This window comes from Macrotis lagotis, chromosome X, assembly GCF_037893015.1.
Source record: "Macrotis lagotis isolate mMagLag1 chromosome X, bilby.v1.9.chrom.fasta, whole genome shotgun sequence".
Lineage (NCBI taxonomy): Eukaryota > Metazoa > Chordata > Mammalia > Peramelemorphia > Peramelidae > Macrotis > Macrotis lagotis.
Genome location: NC_133666.1, coordinates 679982374 through 680002429, shown reverse-complemented (window position 1 = coordinate 680002429; position 20056 = coordinate 679982374). Strand labels below are relative to the sequence as shown.

At 37.2% G+C, this 20056-nt stretch overlaps 1 long non-coding RNA gene across 2 annotated transcripts in view; it reads right to left on the bottom strand.

Moving 5' to 3' along the window:
- LOC141501709 (uncharacterized) overlaps positions 1–7340 on the bottom strand; it is a 44419-nt gene extending 37079 nt beyond the window's left edge. For both annotated transcript variants that reach the window (XR_012472292.1, XR_012472291.1), the window contains exons 1-2: positions 6366–7340; positions 983–1114 (exon numbers count right to left, since the gene is read on the bottom strand). This is a non-coding gene — a long non-coding RNA (uncharacterized LOC141501709). The remainder of the gene's footprint in view (positions 1–982; positions 1115–6365) is intronic.
- Positions 7341–20056: the final 12716 nt, after the last annotated feature.

Genomic DNA, 20056 nt, shown 5'->3' with positions numbered 1-20056 from the left:
TTGCAGATAACTTGTGTAATTCAATGCAGCCTCTAAAGCTGAGATGCCACAAAGTGTGGATCAATTCTCTGGGGCTAAAAACCCTCTTGGGGGATATACTGTCAAGAGGAATTTTAAATACTGGCTGAACTGAGTGGCTCTGAGGTCCCATCAAATTCTGAAATCCTATGAACTGATGCAGAGTGAAGAAAACATAGCCAACAAGGGTTAGGGGAAGAGGGGGCCAGGGAATACATGGTTATAACACTGCACATGAAGACAAACACTAAATAAAATTCATCTGGGCAGAGAAGTGGTATGGTGTATATAGTGCTAGGTCTAAGATCAGGAAGACTCATTTCCCTGAGTTCACATCTGGCCTCAGACACTTAGCAGTTGGGTGTGACTCTGGACAAGTCACTCCACCCTGCTTACCTCAGTTTGTTCATCTGTAAAGTGAGCTGAAGAAAGATCACTCCAGTATCTTTGCCAAGAAAATCTCAAATTGGGGCATGAAGAGTGTGACATGACTGAAAATTAACTGAATAACAATATAATGGATATTACTAACTTGATTGTTTGGGGAGGGGGATTGTCCCATTCCATGAATTCACTCATTCACATAGTGAATTCCAGTTTTAGAAACTATCTCTACCAATGTAAATGGTCAATATTTCAATAATTTAATAATAATGGCAACAATTTATAAAAAAGACTTGAAGGATGGAAAAGTGTTTTGCATAGATTATCCCATGTGACCCTCACAACAACTCTGTGAGTAGGTACCATTATTAAACTAATTTTTTACAAAAAAGGAAATTGAAGATAAGAGAGGATTACACAGTTAGTAAGTTATCTGAGTCTGCATTTGAATTCAGGTCTTCTTGCCCTAATACATAAATCCAAGTAATGTCTAAGATTATGCACAAAAGCAATTAGCTGCTTCTAAGTCTGGCACCTTGCAGAGCTCCTGAAGTCTCTAGGAGATAAGTGATTTGCTTACCTTACACATAACTATTAGGTGTCAGAAGCAGGATTTGAACCCACATCTTCCTTATTCTAGGGTCTCTTGAGAGAGTACACAATTCACAAGCAGTTAATCAGTGAAAGTGCAATTCTTCTTTTGTTTTAATTACTGTGAAAGACAAAAGTGAGAAGAAATATGAACTATTAGTCACAATCTAACTTAGTATTTTTGTAAATTTGGGAGATCTTTTTGGGTAAGATAGGGCATGACTCTTGTGTTATTGTTGAGTAGTATCCAGCTCTTTATGATGCTGGGGATCCATAGAATTTTCTTGGCAAAAATATAAGGGTGGTTGGCCATTTCCTACAGCAGTGGAATAAGGCAAAGAGAGGTTTAAGTGACTTGCCTAGGCACGTAGTAAGAATAGGAGGCCAAATTTGAAATCAGGCCTTCCTGACTCCAGGTCTAGTGTTCTATCCACTTAGCCACCTAGAAGCCATCTCCTAAATCATAAAGAACAATCATGGTTATGTTTGATCATGGTAAATTATTAAAAGAAAACTTATTTCAACATTTTTGGAAGCTTGTGAGACCGATATGAGTCATCTACATCACCTCTTCCTTCAAGGTAATATTTGTAAATTTTAAAATAAATAAAATTATTGCTAGTTAAATGCTAATCATTTACCATAGTTAGAATATTAATTTTATAATAAATTTAAAATAACTTTCTTTTATGTATATATATGTATATTTACTATACCCTGGGGCCCTATTAGAATCATCATGGACAATACATTTAGGTATATTTTATAGAATGCAGAGCATTTATTGTTTATAAATGACTTCAGGCCTTTATTTTGCAATTGGCAGGGGGTCATAGAAATCATTTACAGCTAAAGTCTTCCTTTGATGCTCCTAGAGTAGCAGGGAAACAACCTAAATTGTACCAACAGGACACAGTCTCTGTCAGGTTCTTCCAAACTGCATGTATATAGGATTAAAGAAAGTCTATGTCATGTGTACCAACACAGATTTAGGTATTTATTTGCTCATTTTCCCTGAAGGGAAGGAGAGCAGTAGAAATACACACACCTGGAGTCTACAAGCTCATGATAGACCACCATTATTGTCAAAGGATGCATATTATTAGGTTAATAGCAAAGTAAATTTTTTGTGGGGATATAGGGAGGGGTATACCTGCAGATTTCAGAAAACCATCTACTCCAGATTTGTCAAATACATGGCCTCCAAAATTTGAAAGTGCAGCCTGAACCAGTTTAAATTTAAAGGGAAATATTTAACAAAACAAACAAAAACACAATAGAACATAATGTTAATGTGTCATCTTCTAATCCAATCTGCATACTCAAGGATCCTATGTAGAATCTAGTGGCCCTTGCTTCTTTGGTTTCGTTTTGGGGTTTTTTTTTGGAGGCAATTAGGGTTAAGTGACTTGTCTACAACTAATAAGTTCTGAATGCTGATGCTCCACCCAGCTGTCAGTGGCTTTCATTTCTATTTGAGTTTGATCTCACTGCTCTAAGATGGAATAGTAATGATGTCCCAGGCAGCAGGAAGGAAGATCAGCACCAATGAAGTTGAAGGTTCTTGAAATACTGAATTAAATAAAACTTCAATCTCCAAGTTTGTTAAAATGATATGCCACCGCTAGGGGGCGGCTAGGTGGAGCAGTGGATAGAGCACCAGCCCTGGAGTCAGGAGGACCTGAGTTCAAATCTGACCTCAGACACTTAATAATGGCCTAGCTGTGTGGCCTTGGGCAAGCCACTTAACCCCATTTGCCTTGCAAAAACCTAAAAAAAATAATAATAAAATGATAAGCTACCTAAGAGCCAATTGATCATAAGTGAGGCGGTAAGTAATTTTCCTTTAAGTAAAATGGACTTTTTTGACTCAGTGACATTTTTTTTAGTTTGAAAATGGTTAGCCCTCTTCTGGTTGGCTGAGGCTGCCACTTAAAGAAATTTTAGATAGGTGAGGTGCTTCTATATTTGATGATATGCATAAACATGGATGTGTACATATGCATATGCATTCTAAGTTATATAGATGTGACTATGTGTATCTATGTATATATGGGTATTGGGCAGCTAGGTAGTACTGCAATGGTTCAAGAGGGGCTTGGAATCAGAAAGACAAATTCAAATTCAGCCTTAGATGCTCACTAGTTATCTGATCCTAGTCAAGTCACTTCACCATGTTTGTCTCAGTTTCCTCATCTGTAAAATGAACTGGATGGCAAAACACTGCAGTATCTTTGCCAAGAAAACCCCAAAAGGGGTCATGACGAGTCAGACATAACTGAAAAGACCAAATAACAAAACCTTGACATTGGGAACTGGTGTACTGAATGGTATATTGACTCAACCTTGGATGGATATGCTTAGAATCCTTATTTGGACAAGGCCCTGGCTCCAGTCTCTGCCATTCTCCATGACATTCATCATACAAGAGGTGCTAAATGAATGTTTGTTACTAATTTATGATTAGGAACCTTCCCACATACATATTTCTTTGTATTTATTTTTATTTTTATGTATTTTTATTCAGACGTCTGCCCCTAAGTCAGGTTTCTCTTTTTAAGAAAATCTAAGCTGCTCAAGGTCAGGGAATATTCATTTTTGTTTTGTATCCCCCTCATTCAGTATTCCCAGCTACAATGCCTTCATCTCCAAGGCTACCTTCTACCTTTTATACTGACGTATAAACATGTTGTTTTTCAGGCAGAGATTGGTTTTGTTTGTTCTTGTAAGCCTAATATTTAGCATGGAACATAGTAGGCTCTTAAATAGTTGATTTGATTACAGAAAGCCTAGAATGTAGTAATGAATGTTGTTCAGTCATTGCACTTGTTGGACTCTTTGTGATCCCATCTGGGGTTTTCTTGACAAAGATACTGCAGTGGTCGTCCATTTCTTTCTCCAGATCATTTTACATATAAGGAAACTGAGGCAAACAAGACTGAATGACTTACCCAGGGTTAAACAGCCAGATTTAAAGGCAAGGAGATGGGTCTTTCTGACTCCAGATGCTCTATCCACTATGGCATCACCTAGCTGCCTCCATAGTACCCAACACATACCTTTTTTAAATAAAAGCAAACCAGTGCTTTATGATGAAAGCATTTGGTATGGACTCTCCTCTCATAAGGTCATTACTTTAGAATTAGAAGGGCCAAAAAATTACTAAACAACCAAAAGCTGGGGCTAAGAGAGCTTTAGTGATTTTCCCAAGATCTAGTAAGTGATTGAGGTAGGAGCCAAACTCACATCTTCCTCATGCCAAGCCCAAGACTATACAACCTATCTTTCCCTATAGAAGTGGTCCAGGAAATTCTCTGAGATCAACTCACTTGTTTCATATTTATAGGAAATGTTTAAAATATGAATTGTTACCCCCTATCAAATCTTCTCTTATCCTCTCCTCTCTTCTTCTCTGGCTCACCCAACTTCCCCATTAGCTTCAGTTCTCCTTTGGCCAAAATCCTGGGTTAACATTCAGGGGCCACTCATCAGGAGAGCACATTTGTTGCTTTTGAATCACTTTTCATTGCAAATTCCCTGTGTATTTAGCAACTAGTCCCATCCCAACAGACAAAGAACCCATTCTGGCTGGGCTGAAGAGAAGCTTATCCCTTAAAAACTGACCCATAGGCTCTATGTAATCAATCAGCAAGCATTTATTAAGCGACTATTATGTCTAAGGTACATGCTAAGCATGAGTGACACAGAGGAAACCAAAACAATTCTTGCCTTCAAAGAGTTTACAGTCTAATGAGGAAGACATTATATAAAAGAAATCTGGAAAGGGGTGGGAGGGAAAGGCATGGATTTTGTATAGTTGAAACCAATCAAAACCATTTACCTAGAAAGTTCTGAGCCCTCATAGTGAAGGAAACAACTCAGGAAAACTAAGAGGATTCTGCTAGGTAGTTTTATAATGTGAAGAGCACTGGACCTAGAGTCAAGAAGACTTGAATTCAAATGTGACCTTAGAAACTTACTAGCTATGTGAGCCTAAGCAAATCATTTAACCTATTTTCAATCTCCTCATCTTTGAAATAGAGATAATCATAGCCCCTATCACTGAGGGTTGTTGTGAAGATAAAATAAAAAAAATTGTAACACGCTTTGCAAAACTTTAAAGCGCTATATAAGTACTAGTTACCCTTGCAGTCTTTTGAAAAATCAAGGAAATGATAAAAGCTAACATTTATGTAAAGTAATGATACATTTCAGGTATATTAAGGAAGAAAGAGTTCAGGATGAAATAAGGATGAGAGAACACAAAAGAAAAATTGGATCATTTTTATTATGCAAAATTTAAATTTTGCACAAACACAATCAATGCAGTTAAAATTAGAAATAAAATACATAACTGGGAAAAAATCTTTGCAGTATTTTTTAATAAAGATTTTGTTTTCAAGATCTATATAAAATTTAACTGAATTCTTAAGAATAAGAAACATTTTTCCATTGGTAAATGGTAAAAATTATTTTTAAAAAGCAGTTTTCAAAAGAGAAAAAGCCAAGAAATCAACAGCTATATAAAAAAGTCTCCCAATTACTAAGAATTAGAGAAATGAAAATTAAACCAACCCTGAGGTTGACTCACACTCATAAGATTGGTAAAAAAAAAATGCCCTAAATTACAAGGTAACTGAAAATTAAAACAACCCTGAGGGTTAATCTATAACCTATAAGATTGGCAAAGATGACAAAAAAAGAAAGATACCAAATGTTGGAGGAAATTCAGGAAAATAGTTACATTGGTGCTGTAAATTGTGTGTTGTGGGACTGTGAATCAGTTCAGTCATTCTGGAAAGCAATTTGGAACTATTGCCAAGGAAACTATGCCCAAAGAGTCAATGACTTTTGACCAGTGATATTATTACTATCCAAACACTATCAAAGAAAAGAAAAAGAACATGTGTACAAATATATTTGTAGCAGGTCTTGGTGTGGCAGCAATGCACTGGAAACCAAAAGAATATCCATCAATTGGAAAATGAAGAAATTCTGGGATATAAAGTAATAATAAAGGAATATAATTGTGCTGTTCATCTTTTATTTTTGAAGATGACTAAATGACATCACTCATGATTTGGATCAAGTGATACAAGCTGCCCAAAATCATCAACACAAAGTCATCAGCCTTATTCTCTCTTCCAGAATCTATGTCAGGAGCAGTCAAAAGTCAAGACAACTACGATGTCCTGGGATGCAAAGGTTGGCCTTGGTGTTTTCAATGTCTGACCAAGCTCTAAGCATTCAACTGCCTTCATGGTCATTGAACCAAATTGTTCTCATTACATCCATTCCATCAGATAAAGTCTTCACATGCTTGAGGTAGACTTAGCCCTGATTCGCTGGTGGGTTTGAGACCTATTAGTTACCTTCAGCCTGGTTTAGCTTCTTTCCAGATGGTTTTACCAGAGCATGCTACTGTGCATGCTTCAGCTTCTTGGAGCCACAGGTGAGAGTTGGGTGAAGATGGCCACCAAATGTGAATGAGCAGCTCTAAAAAAGGGTTTAACAAGCACTCACATTAGAAATGTTAGTCCTCCTTGGAAACCCCATACATCTCAATTGTATTGTAAAAAAATTATCAAAAGAATAATATTGGGCGGCTAGGTGGCCTAGTGGATAAAGCACTGGCCTTGGAGTCAGGAGTACCTGGGTTCAACTCCAGTCTCAGACACTTAATAATTACCTAGTTGTGTGGCCTTGGGCAAGCCACTTAACCCCATTTGTCTTGCAAAAAACCTAAAAAAAAAAAAAAGAAGAAGAATATCACAGAAACCTAATGTGAAGACCCATGATTACTCCAGAATACGAACAATGAAGCATGATACTCACTTTCCAAGCGAGAAGTGATGGACCCAAAATGTAAAATGGGACAATTTTTGGATATAGTCAATATGTGAATTTCTTGACTGTATATTTGTTCCAAGGATTTTGGTTTTCTTTTTTTTCTCTAAAATTTTCCTCATCAAAGTTTTAATATATCTTGACAGAAGATATTAAGTGGTAATTTGAGGGGAGTTTGGGGAAGCTATAGATAAGACTCAAAGGCCAGCAGACAACACAGAGCCTATGACCAAATAATTAATCCAAATTTCATATTAAAGTACAGTAAATACCACCATAAAAGAAAAAGGAAAAGAAAATTAAATTTCGTATCTTGTATGAAGGGAAAATCAAAAAATTTTACTTGGATTTTCCAGATTGTAGGAGTACCATGCCCCTAACTCTGGTAAGGCAGAAGGGATAACTGTATTGTCATTGTTACTGAAAACATCACATTGATACAATCATCTCTATCCCCACCCATCATCAGGCCCATGATTTCTACTCTTCACTGGACTGAACTTCCATACATACATATACATATATATATATATATACCTATATATACACACATATATATATATATACCTATATATATATGTGTGTACATATATATATATATAAATAGGTGTGTATATGTGCATATATATATATGTGTGTGTGTGTGTGTGTGTGTGTGTGTGTGTGTGTGTTGTTTCCCTCTATTAGAATAAAAGCTCCAGATAGCAGGGATTATCTTTTGTATTTGTATCTCCAGTGCTTAGCACATTACATTACACATAGTAAGCCTTTAATAAATATTTTTTCTTTATTTAATTCATTTATGAAATCACCAGGAAGCTGAGGTCAACAGACCTTTAATGACTTCCCTATGAGCACACAGCTAATAGGTGAAGGAACCACTTAATGAATGGGTCTTTTGTCTCTGGGCCCAGTGTTTTCCTACAAACACACACACACACACACACACACACACACACACACACACACACACACACACACACACAAATACATGAAGTACTTCTATCCTAATCATTTCATTTAGCATTGTGGATCCAAAACAGAATAAATTAACATTTTCCCAGCAGCTTGGTAGAGGCATGTTTTGTCTGGAGATTACACAGATTAAATCATCAAGTGCCATAATCCCTACCAGTAAAGCAGCAGGATAGACATGAAAATATAGATATAGCCTCCAAAGCCCCAGCAGGAAAATGAAGTTTCATCTCTCAGCAGTAGCATCCTGGCTCCTGGAATAAATCCCAAGTGAGTTTTGCCCATTCTTCCCCTCCCCTGCATTTTTGCCTTCTGGGAGCGAAGATGCTCTCATCTAATTGACTTTCTGCCAAGGGAGAACACATCTTCAGTGAAATCTTTCTTTAAACCACACACATATAAACACACACACACACACACACACATACACACACACGCAAAACACACAAGCATTCAAAGGACCATAGGAGGTCTAAAATCATTGTTGTCAGTATCATTGTCATAATTATCCATCACCTTATCTGCTTACTAGAGTTATTCCAAAGATACTTCCAGTGAGTCTACAGAAGATGAACTTATATTATCATACTTTGATTCAATAACAAAAAGAAAAGAAAAACAGTACTGTTATCTACCTGTATAAGAATCAAATAATATTAAATATAGAGGGAAACTAGCAGGTTAGATATTTATCCCAGAACTGCTTGTTCCTGAACTCAATCAAAAAAGAGATTGAAAAGGATAACTAGATTTATTATTGTTATTATTAATGGATTTTGTTTAGGTGAAGTTTTGAATACTTGTTGAATTAAAATCAGTTTTTTCTTATTCTAGACTGGAGATGTAGAAAGTTTTGGACATCAGGGTCATACCAGTATATTAGAGCTAAATGGACCTCACAGAGCACAAAAAAATGTCAGAGCTGAGAGGAAGGTTAGAACAAAAAATGCAAAGGCAGGGAAAAGCCTTGGAAGTCATCTAGTCCTCCCTCTTATTTTCTGAGAAGAAAAGATGAATCCAAGAAGACAGACTACTTGCCAAAAGTAGCAGAGTTAGGATTAGAACTTGGAAACCAGAAAAAAGAATTCTGTTGTGAGGACTCATTTTTTTTTGTCTCATACTGCCCTTCCAGCTCTCTATCTATGTTTTCAGTGCCCTCCCAGCTCCCTTCCTAGCTCTGACATTCCCTTTTCTAAGACTGTTCTCAGATCTAACATTCTCTGTTATCATGATTAAGAATAGCTAACATCTATATAAGTCTTTAAGTTTGTAAAACACTTAATGAATCCAAAGGAACCTCATAATAATCCTCACAAGAACTCTGGCAAGTAGAGTTTTGCAGAGGAAAAAACCAAGGTTAATACATAGTATTCTCTGCTCTAAGGTCCCTTTCTAGACCTGGACATTCAGCTTTAAGGACCTACTGAGCTTGGATATACAATACCCTTTCTCTTCCATGAAGTCTAAAGTTCAGTTCAGCTATAGGTGGGCTCAGGGAAGAAGTTGAAATTGTAAAGTAGGGTTTAAACATCATTTTTGGCTAAATAGTTTGAATTTCTAGGTCCAATGTGGGGGAGGGACACATCCATACATAAGTAACTGAGTCACTGAGTTCCCAATTCCAGTCTAAAAAAAGTTATTTCTGAAACACATTTAAAGGATTGCTGAGAAAGAAAGATTAATAGAGACAGAGAGAGATTGTTATTCATGCCCTTCTAGAAAAATATATATTGATGTCACTTTTGGAACAAAATTCAGTATAAGTCATTGGTCTCACTCAAACTACCCCTTCTTACAAATTTCACAATTTTATAGAATTCTTTCTATACAAAGAATTTCTACAGAATTCTATGGCAGAAAACTAAGGATATTTTCAAACTAGAATCATGCTGTTGTCCAAGGTGCTGATCGCACAACAGTTCTCACAGATGAAATTTTATGAGATTGAATAGATACAAGATTCCTTTTCTACCCTAAGGAGTATCTGTCATAAATTAACATTCATAACAGCTTATATCACTGCATGCAAGCAGGTTGAAGTTAATTTAAAACGGTTTAAAATTTTTGGCTTTATTATAGGCAATAGAACTCATTTAATTGTAGAGAATTTTGAAGTATTTGAGCTAGAGGGAAAAAGAAATCATCAGGTCTATCCCCTCGCTTTAAGATAAAATAAAATAATAAAATAATAATAATAATAATAATAACAACAATAGTGATAGCTGCCATGTATATAGCCGTCATTATGTGCCAAGCATTTGACAATTATAAGCTCATTTGATCCTCATACCTGGAATATAGTGCTATCATTATCCCCATTTTACAGAAGAGGAAATTGAGGAAAACAGGGGTTTAAAGGACTTGCCTAGGATTACACTATTTCTTAGTCATTTTTCAGTGGCATTCAACTCTCCATGACTTCATTTGGGGTTTTCTTGGCAAAGATACTGGAGAAATTTACCATTTCCTTCTCTAGTTAATTTTATAAATGAGGAACTGAGGCAAATAGGGTTAAGTGATGGTACAGGGTCACACAGCTATTAAGTGACTGAGGTCAAATTTGAACTCAGCTCTTCCTGACTCCAGGGCCATAACTCTATCCACTGTGCCAAATTTGTTTTTCCTGTCCATACCTGTGATTTCAATGGTGTAGAGAACTTCACTGACATATTTAGGGAAACTGTTCTTTACCTACTAGTGTCAGAAAGATAGCTGAGATACTAAGAGGCTAAGTATTTTACCCAAGGTCACAGAGGTAGTAAGCTAGAATTTGAAGCTAGATCTTCTGATTCCAAATCCACTATTCTTTCATTGCATTGGATGTCTCCATCCTAAGAATGACCATATTGATTTAAAACTTCTGGCAGCTTCCTGTTGCCTGTTCGGTAAAAGACAAACTCTTCACTTTAATATTTTAGCTTTTCTACAATCTGGTTTCCACAGACCTTTCCAACCTCATTTTTCATAATATTATTATTAATAATATGTTATTATAATTAATAACAGCCAATATTTAAATAGTACTTTAAGGTTTGCAAAGCACTTGATAAATATCATCTTGTCTGATCCCCACAAGAACCCTGGGAGATGGATACTATTATTAACCCCCCTTTAATAGTCAAGAAAACCAAAGTAGAAAGCTAAATTACTTGCTTAATATTTTCTTTGGTTCCATCTACATTCCAGTCAAATTCAGTTTTTTTGTACAGCTAGTCTCCAATGCCTGGAATGTTCTCCTCACATCTTCCTCTTGAAACTCTCATTCCTCTGGTGCTCAATTCCTGTCCCTTTCCTTATTTCCCTGTTATTAGTGCCCTCTCCCAAATTGCTTAATGACTTTATATTTATTTTGCAAATGCAACTATTTTAAACTGGGGATGTTTGTCCCAACTCAGTCTCACATTGATGAGTCAGGTTAACCAGAGCAACTATGTATATCTGTCCCTTGGGAATTTAGGTGAACCCCTAATGAACCAGGATGAACCTTATCTAAGATAAAACTCCAATATTCAATGATTAGAGCTTTTACAAAGGTGTATTTCCAGAGAAGATATATCCATAAGAACTGTACATGCCCCCCCCAACATTTTAGGACTAACCCTCCCCTGGGGAAATTTAATACAATATAAATTAGCATTTCCCCCATCAAATTAACTTCTCAATTCATCATGACTGATGGATAGTCACTAACTTACTTGCAGGACTCAGCATCATGGCTGTGGGATCTCACCACTGTGTTATTCAGTTATTTTAGTCATGTCGCCATGAAATTCATTTTAGGGTTTTCTTGGCAGAAATACTAGAATGGTTTGCTATGTTCTTTTCCAGCTCATTTTACTGAAAAGGTAACTGAGGCAGCAAGGTGAAATGACTTGCCTAGGGTCACACAGCCAGTCTGTGAGGGAGACAAATTTTCCTGATTCCAGGTCCAATATTCGATGTACTCTGGCACTCCTAGCTGCCTGTCAGCACTCTCAGAAAACCTCAAACCACTGAAAACTAAGAATTATAATCAACAACAACATCCCTGCCACCTATGATGGCACCTAGAGCATAAACAATTAACGTTTGCTGAATGAGATTAAATGTTGCATCCTTCCCTATCTTCCAGAATGCAAGTTTTGAAAGCGAGAACTTTTTCATTTTTGTATTTGTTACCCCACTGAGCAACAAGGGCAATGTCTGGCACATAGAAGACATTTAAAGAAAAGGTTTATTGATTGATCCATGGTTGAACCACATGGTTGAGGTGATGACATTATCACCTAAGTTTGTACCTAACTGGGGGCAATTCACATACATGGAATGCACTTAAATTATAGGACTAATATTTCAAGGGATCCAAGATCCATTAAATTAAATTAAATTTGCAATGAAATTTTTTTTTATATTAGATTGGGATTTGTGAAAAATCTGTAAATTTTCCCTTAATGTGGTCTAACATGACCCTATGAACCTTCTTTTCAATTCTTGAATCAGCTCATTGAGCTTCAATAATATGTCAAAAATAGATAGACTGAGGCGCAGCTAGGTGGCACAGTATCGGCCCTGGAATAAGGAGGACCTGAGTTCAAAAAAAACTAAAAAAAAAATAGATGGATGTACTAACTCAATGAGTTATCTATTTGTTCTGGTTTGAGAATATTTTATGTTCTTCACTGACATTGTTGTTTGCATGTTGTCTTTCCCATTAAATTGTGAGCTCTTTGAGACCATGGAACTAAAGGATTGGAGGTTTCTTTGAATCCCCAGAACTTAACACAGTGTTTGCCAAATAGAAAGCAATTAATAAATGTTTGTTGATTAACTACTTAGTTTTTCCTGTAACAAGGGCTAAGACAATCACTTTAGCATCCGTGGATTTCATCAAGAAGGTCCTGGAATGTTCCAGAACTGTTCACAACCAGCACATCATCCATTCATAGAAGGGACATGAGTAATAGGAAATTCTCTCTATCTTGGACATAGTGTATATTTTTCATAATCCCAGCAGGAATCTTTTGTGCACTTACCCATGTCTCTGTCTCGGGTGTTTAACTTGATATCAGTACTCAGCAGATCCCCAAACAAGGCCACCTCTGTGGTTGCAGCTGTCAGGGAGTCTTGTCTGATCTTAACATGTGCATGGGAGACATTTTGTTGGAACACAGCTTTTAAGGGTACATTTTACTCTGTGGAGTCTAATGTATTTTTATAATCAACAAACATTAGACACAGCAGGATCTTATACTCTCTACACCTCTCAATCAACTTTGTGACTATGAGGATGCATTCTACCAGAAAATTGTCTTTGAAAGCCTGCCAGGTCTCTTCTTGTGTTTTCATGAACAATATCCTCAATACTTGTTTGCATAGACTATTCTTACAAAAATTTTATGGAGACAAGATAGACACATGATTTGGAAGCTGCTGGCTTTTTGTTTTCTTTTTAATTTTTTGGTGAATATTATTCTCTTTTTAGAATCTTCTACATTTTAATATATCTTGAATTTTTAAAATACTGTTGCCAGAGCAAAATTTTATCCTATATGTCTTTGAGTCCAGTCATTCTTCCTAATTCTATTTTCTTATATAGTATTGCTATTCTGTCACATGTCCAAAAGCAATGATTTTATTATTATTATTAATAATGATGGAATTAAACCAACACAGAAACATCAGTAAATCTGAGCCATTTCACATTTATTTACTGCCTTCCCTTGCCATTTCAATGGCAAATGTTCTTAGAGAGTTCTGCCTTAGTTGAGTGTTAGATCAAGTTCTTTGAAGGCTCATTTTCTTCTCAACACTTTTCCCTATTTTCCAAACTGAATTAGTTCATAATTGATGCATTTTTACAAATGGACCTTTATCATAAACTGGTTCTGTCCTTGTTAGGAATGACTCTCTACTTCAAAAAGATTCAAAATGTTTGCTAGGCTTTTTTGGCCTCCTTGTTGTGCTAACTGTTTTGCATTGGTTTGACTTCTGTAAGATTATGATAGGCAAATTCAATATCTGGTTCTTTTCCTCTTCCTCACTGTTAGGATCAACACCTTTTCAAATATATCAGGTTGATTTGTTGATGTCATCTGCTCATCTTTATTCTTTCTTCTAATATGGTACTTTCTCAACACTACTAATTAGTAGATCTAAACAATCAATGGAATGGTCAAGTTTGCACAAAGGAAGTTGAGTGTGAAATGATTTTCATTTTGGTAACTGTTTTCTCTTTGTTGTGATAACAGTTATGTGAGTATATGTGTTTAGAATGTTCAGTACTCTTTAAACATTTCACAGAAGGGAAAACTTGTTACAAACATAAGGCACTAAGTAACCTATCTATTGTCTTCTTTATTTTCTTGATCCCAAATCATGTTTTTATGCAATCAAGTCACATGAACAGGTTTCTTGCAAATAAATCTCTTTTGAAACAAAACAATGGGGTTTTTTTAGGGTTTTTTTTTTTGCAAGGCAATGGGGTTAAGTGGCTTGCCCAAGGCCACACAGCTAGGTCATTATTAAGTGTCTGAGGCCAAATTTGAACTCAGGTGCTCCTGACTCCAGGGCTGGTGCTCTATTCCTCTTCACTACCTAGCTGCCCCAATAAATCTCTTTTGAGATGGAATCCAGAAGAAAAAAGATGAAGGGGCAATAAATGTCAGAGGAAGGGCAAGTTATGCACTCTTGTGCCCACCCAAGGGTTTCTCTGAGCACCATCCTCAGTTCCAGCTCTGGAAAGCCTCAGTACAATCAAGAAATGGGCATATATCCTTAAAACTGATCCAAGAAAAATAATTTGCTTTAAAATGTTCCCTTGAATACATACTAGCGTGTGCAGTTTTTAGTCCCATTAATAATAATAAGGGAGAAAATTTATTTTTTATTTTTCAGACAATGTCAGCTGCACTGAGCAATTCTCTTGATTCCATTTTTTTGGTTAATTTCTAGTTAGTTAGATTTTATAGGGAGGTGCTTAAACTTTTTTGTAGGGAAGCTTATGGTATTGGTGATCACATAATACCAAAGAAGCAGATGGATGTTATTACTCACCCCCATGCCCAAGGTACTGAACTACTCAGTCTCATTTTTCTCATCTGTAAAATAGTGCTGTCAGAATCTCATTTACAAAGGTGCTAAGAGGCTCATATAGCATTCAAGATTATATGGTAAAAGTTATCCCTCAGGATATCAAGGATACCTCCATTGTCAGACTCTGTAAAGGAGAAGGAAATTGCCTATCTTGTGACAGTCAAGGCAAAATCTCTCTCTTAGTCATCGTTGGCAAGATCCCAGTTGTAATTTTCCTTAACAAGTTGATCTTTTGCCTGGAAGCTGGTCATTCACCCAAGAGTTGGTGTGGCTTCAGGAAGGGCCAAGGATTGGGTGACAAGGTGTTTGTTGCCAAACTACTTCAGAAGAAAGAGATCTGTACACAGCATTCATCATCTTGGCCAAGAACTTTGACACTGGCAATCAGGAGTTTATGGAAAATTGTGGGGAAATTTGCTTTTTCAAACAACAGCTTGCACAGATACTGTATAAAAAACAATGGTCTCACGCAAGTCACCAATGAAATGAAGCAGGACTGTGTACTTGCTCCCATGATTTTTAACATGTTGTTCAGGATATTGTCAGAAGATTTCAACAGGGATGAGAATGGAATCAAAGTCAGTTACTACATTGATGGTAAATTATTTAACATGAAAATGCTACAAGCCAAGATTGAAGTGAAAAAGAATTGGTACATGACTTTTTGTTTGCAGATGATTTGCATTCACTAAGATGTAACAGAATATGGATCAATTCTTTGCTGCCTATGCTAATTTTGGCCTGACAATCAACACCAGCCAGCAGTTCATATGTGGAATCATTAATCACCGTAAATGGAGAAACTATGAATGCTGTGGATAAGTTCATTTACTTTGTTGGTAAACTTTCCAAGGACTTCCCCATAGATAATGAGGTTACCAGAGATAGCTCAATGTTTGGGAAGTGCTGAAGGAAAGTGTGGGAGAGGAAAAAGTATTAGAGTACCTACCAAAGTTTAGATCCATGGAGCTATTGTGCTGACTTCATTGAACAGTTTTGCAGTGCCATGTCGTCCATCTGAATTGCCTTAGGAAGATTCTGAAGATCACCTGGCACTGGTTACTGGACACTGGTCTTTTCTCAAGCTGAACTGCCAAGCATTCAAACCCTACAGATATCAGCATTTCTGTACTTTCATACAGCACCAACAAAAAGAAAATGGAGCACTGTATAACATTTGTTTGAATTTTTTCATGCTTCTAAATATATCAGAAGTCTTAAAGTAGGTTTTGTTTTATGAAGCACTAAGATTCATTTTGGAGCTGTGTTTACATGGATACATATAAGAGACATATGGTACAGTGGATAGAGTACTGGACTTGGAACAGGAAGATCTGAGTTCAAATCCAAACTCAGACACTTATTAGTTGTATGATTCCTGGTCAAGTTGCTTCACTTTGTTTGCCATAGTTTCCTCACCTGTAAAATGAGCTGGAAAAGGAAATAATAAACCACTCTATTACCTTTGTCAAGAAAATCCCAAATGGAATCATTGGGCAAGTCATTTAACCCTGTTGTCTAAAATTAAATTAAATTAAAAAATAAAATAAAATAAATTTTTAAAAATTGCATGCAGTGAGGGGAGAAGGAAGGTTTTTGTTATATGGGAAGTATTCATTGCATAAGAAAATAAATATTCAATTTTTTTAATAGGATGGCCTTGTCTTACTCCCACAGTGAGAGAAACAGACACAGACACACAGAGAGAGAGAGAGAGAGAGAGAGAGAGAGAGAGAGAGAGAGAGAGAGAGAGAGAGAGAAATGAACAGAGAAACAGACATAGAGAGAAAGACAGATAGACAGATAAATGAACAAGTGCAGAGTGGAGAGCTAAGTGAGAACAGGGATAGAAGGAAAAGAGAGGAATCAGACATGACTGAACAGAACTATATGGACATATATTTTAAAAATGCACACATGTATCAATGAATCACAGAAGCAAGAAGAATTTGAGAGTTGGAAGAGACATCAGTTGGTGGTCATAGAGTCTCACCTATATGCGAAGGAATTCCCATTATAATCTACCTGACAAAAAAATGATCCAATCTCAGTATGAAGATTTTCAGTGGGGGCAGCTAGGTGGTGCAGTAGATAGAGCACCGACCCTGGAGTCAGGAGGACCTGAGTTCAGATTTGACCTCACTTAACCCTATTGCCTTAAATAAAAAAAAAATTTTAAAGATTTTCAGTAAGCAGATCTTCAATCTCAATTTCAATCACTTCTCAAGGAAACCTGTTCCACTTGAGGACAGACTTTCATTTCTTTCAAGATAAAAATATCGACCATTTCTCTGTTGTTTCATGGTTTATGGACATCATCTAGTCTAATATTCACAACCGCATTAAAATCCCCATTATACAGATGAGGAACCACTTCCCTTTGGTCTCTGTCTCCCCAATACCTAGCACGTGACAGATGTTAAATAGACATTTGCTTATTGATTGGTCAGTTTATGAGAACTTCATGGAAGTTCTTTCAGTACTCTGGACCACATCCTCCTCATCTGTGAAAAAAGAGGCTTAAGACATGAGTATCATTGAAGAATCATAGATCCAGAGCTGGGAGACATTTCAGAGGTCATCTTATCTAATTCTCTTCTTTTCTAGAGAAGAAAATTAAGGCAAATAGAAGCCTGAGGTCTCTTCTGGCTCTAAATTACTAGATCCCAAGAGGACCTAATGATGCTAGACATATATGGGGAAAAGGGAGCCCTTGCCTCTAATGAGATAATAATCCTTCCTCTTTACTCATTAATGCACACAGAGGGATGAAAAAGATTCATTGAATGGCAAGCCATTGGTAGAGTCAGAAGTAGACTTAGGCCTCCTAATTTCCCATTCACTTTCTCCATTAGCTCTCCATTTTGGGAAGGAAATGAGATGCCAATGGGAATAAAGAGTTGGATGAACAAGTTGCAGAGAAGTTGAAGAAAGCTCAAGATAGAAGAAATTTGGCAAACGGTTTTCTAGGTGCTATATTGTGTGTTCTCTCTCTCTCTCATACACTCACACATACACACTACAGTCTTATTCTGCCGGTTTCCTCTTCTCTGGGTCAATGATATAAGAGCCTAAGGCATCAAGAGCCAAAGGACAGCAATCAAAATGGAAGAAAGAGAGTTCAATGAAATTACTGTCTAACAGAAATGGGTGCTGTTGCCCTTTATTGGTTTTACATACAAGTTAGTTTACGAATACTTTCAGGAGCATGTAAGTGTGAAATTGGAAGGCAGCACTACAGGACTGCTACGAGTCACCGCACCAGCAATAATGAAAATGGGGGGGGGGGAGAGAGAGAGAGAGAGAGAGAGAGAGAGAGAGAGAGAGAGAGAGAGAGAGAGAGAGAGAAGACAAAGAGGAGAGACAGAGAATGAAAAGACTGAGATGGAAAAAGGCAGAGATAGAAGGGAAGGGAGGATAAGAGACAGACAGAGAGCAAAGGAGGGAGAGAGAGATAAAGAGATGGGGAACTGGATGGGGAGAGACAAAGAAAGAAGGAGGAAGATAGGTGGGCAAACAGGGAGAGAGACGAAAATAGAAACTGAGGGTGGAAGGAGGAAGGGGGGGAGGTCAGGGGATTTTAAAGTAAAAAAGAAGGGTGGGGCAGAAAGCCCAAGGAGGAGAGTAGGAGACAAAGGAGTAAAGGAGAAAACTAATTAGGAAAGAATTTTCTGGATGATCAAAATGATTTTAGTTAAATGACTAGTTGAAGGAAATAAGCTTAAATTAATAGATTAAATTGCTGAATGAATGAACTTCTATCACAGGAGCTGCTTTGACTTTTTTAGACATCATGCCTGGTACATCCAGAATGCCTGCCTGTGGCCAGATCCGGCACAGGTGGGTGGGTGGTTGCCCTGTTTTAGAGAAGAATGACTGCTGTCCATGTGTTAGCCCTAATCAGATGGTTTTATTTAGGTTATTTTCATAGAATGTGCATGAAATGAGGGGAGAAGAAAGGTTTTGTTATATGGGAAGTATCATTGTGTAAGAAAATAAACATTCACTTTTTTAATAGGATGACTCTGTCTTACTCTCGCAGAGAGAAAACACACACAGAAACAGAGAGAGAGAGAGAGAGAGAGAGAGAGAGAGAGAGAGAGAGAGAGAGAGAGAGATGGATGAACAGAGAAACAGACAGAGAGACAGAGAGACAGATAAATGAACAAGTGCAGAGTGGAGAGCAAAGTGAGAACAGGGATAGAAGGAAAAGAGAGGAAGAGAAGTGAATGGGGATGTGAGGAAAGAAAAGGGAATTGGGGGTGGGGGGGGAGGGAAGAGAGAAAAGGAAAGAATGGGATGATAGAAATCCCTGATACTAGATCCCTAGCAAAGAGGAGCATACACATAGAGAAGGGGAAAAACAGAGGAAGCAGGGATGATTGTACTCCTTCTGAGAGAGACAACTAGCTCGTTCAGCTCCCATAAGAAACCATGCATAATCTTGTAAGACACAATATTTTAGTGGAACCATAATTGGACAAATAACATGAGATGATAGCTGGTACTGTGGTATGATGACATCTCAGAAGAGGTGAAGAAGAGAGATGAAGCCCAGGAGGAACTCTAGAAGATAAGACTTGGGAAGGACACCAGGGACCAAATGGGTCAATGGTACCTGAACAAGAGAACTTCCTAAAATAAATGGTCATCCAGCCTTGAAAAGGGCTAAAATTCCAAAGGCAGAGCCCTCTTTGGGACAACTTTTAAGTGTTAGGAAGCTTTGCCTGACAAAGAAATCTAACTCTGCCTCTGAATCCTCCCCAACTCCCCACCATTTCTCTTATTCTCCCTTCTGGGTCCAAGAACAAAACTCTTTTCTATATTTTCCATTTACATATTGTATCCCCCTCAATCCCCAAATAGAATGTAAGCCCCTTGAAAACAGACTTTTTTTTTAGGTGTTTTGCAAGGCAAACAGGGTTAAGTGACTTGCCCAAGGCCACACAGCTAGGTAATTATTAAGTGTCTGAGACTGGATTTGAACCCGGGTACTCCTGATTCCAGGGCTGGTGCTTTATCCACTACGCCACCTAGCCGCCCCTAAGACTTTCATTTTTATCTCTGTACCCCCAGAGTCTGACATGTATCAGACTTTTTTTCTGCAACTTTGTGGAATCACAAGTTGAATTAAAAACTGAGATTTCTGGCCCAGCCAATGCCTCAAAAA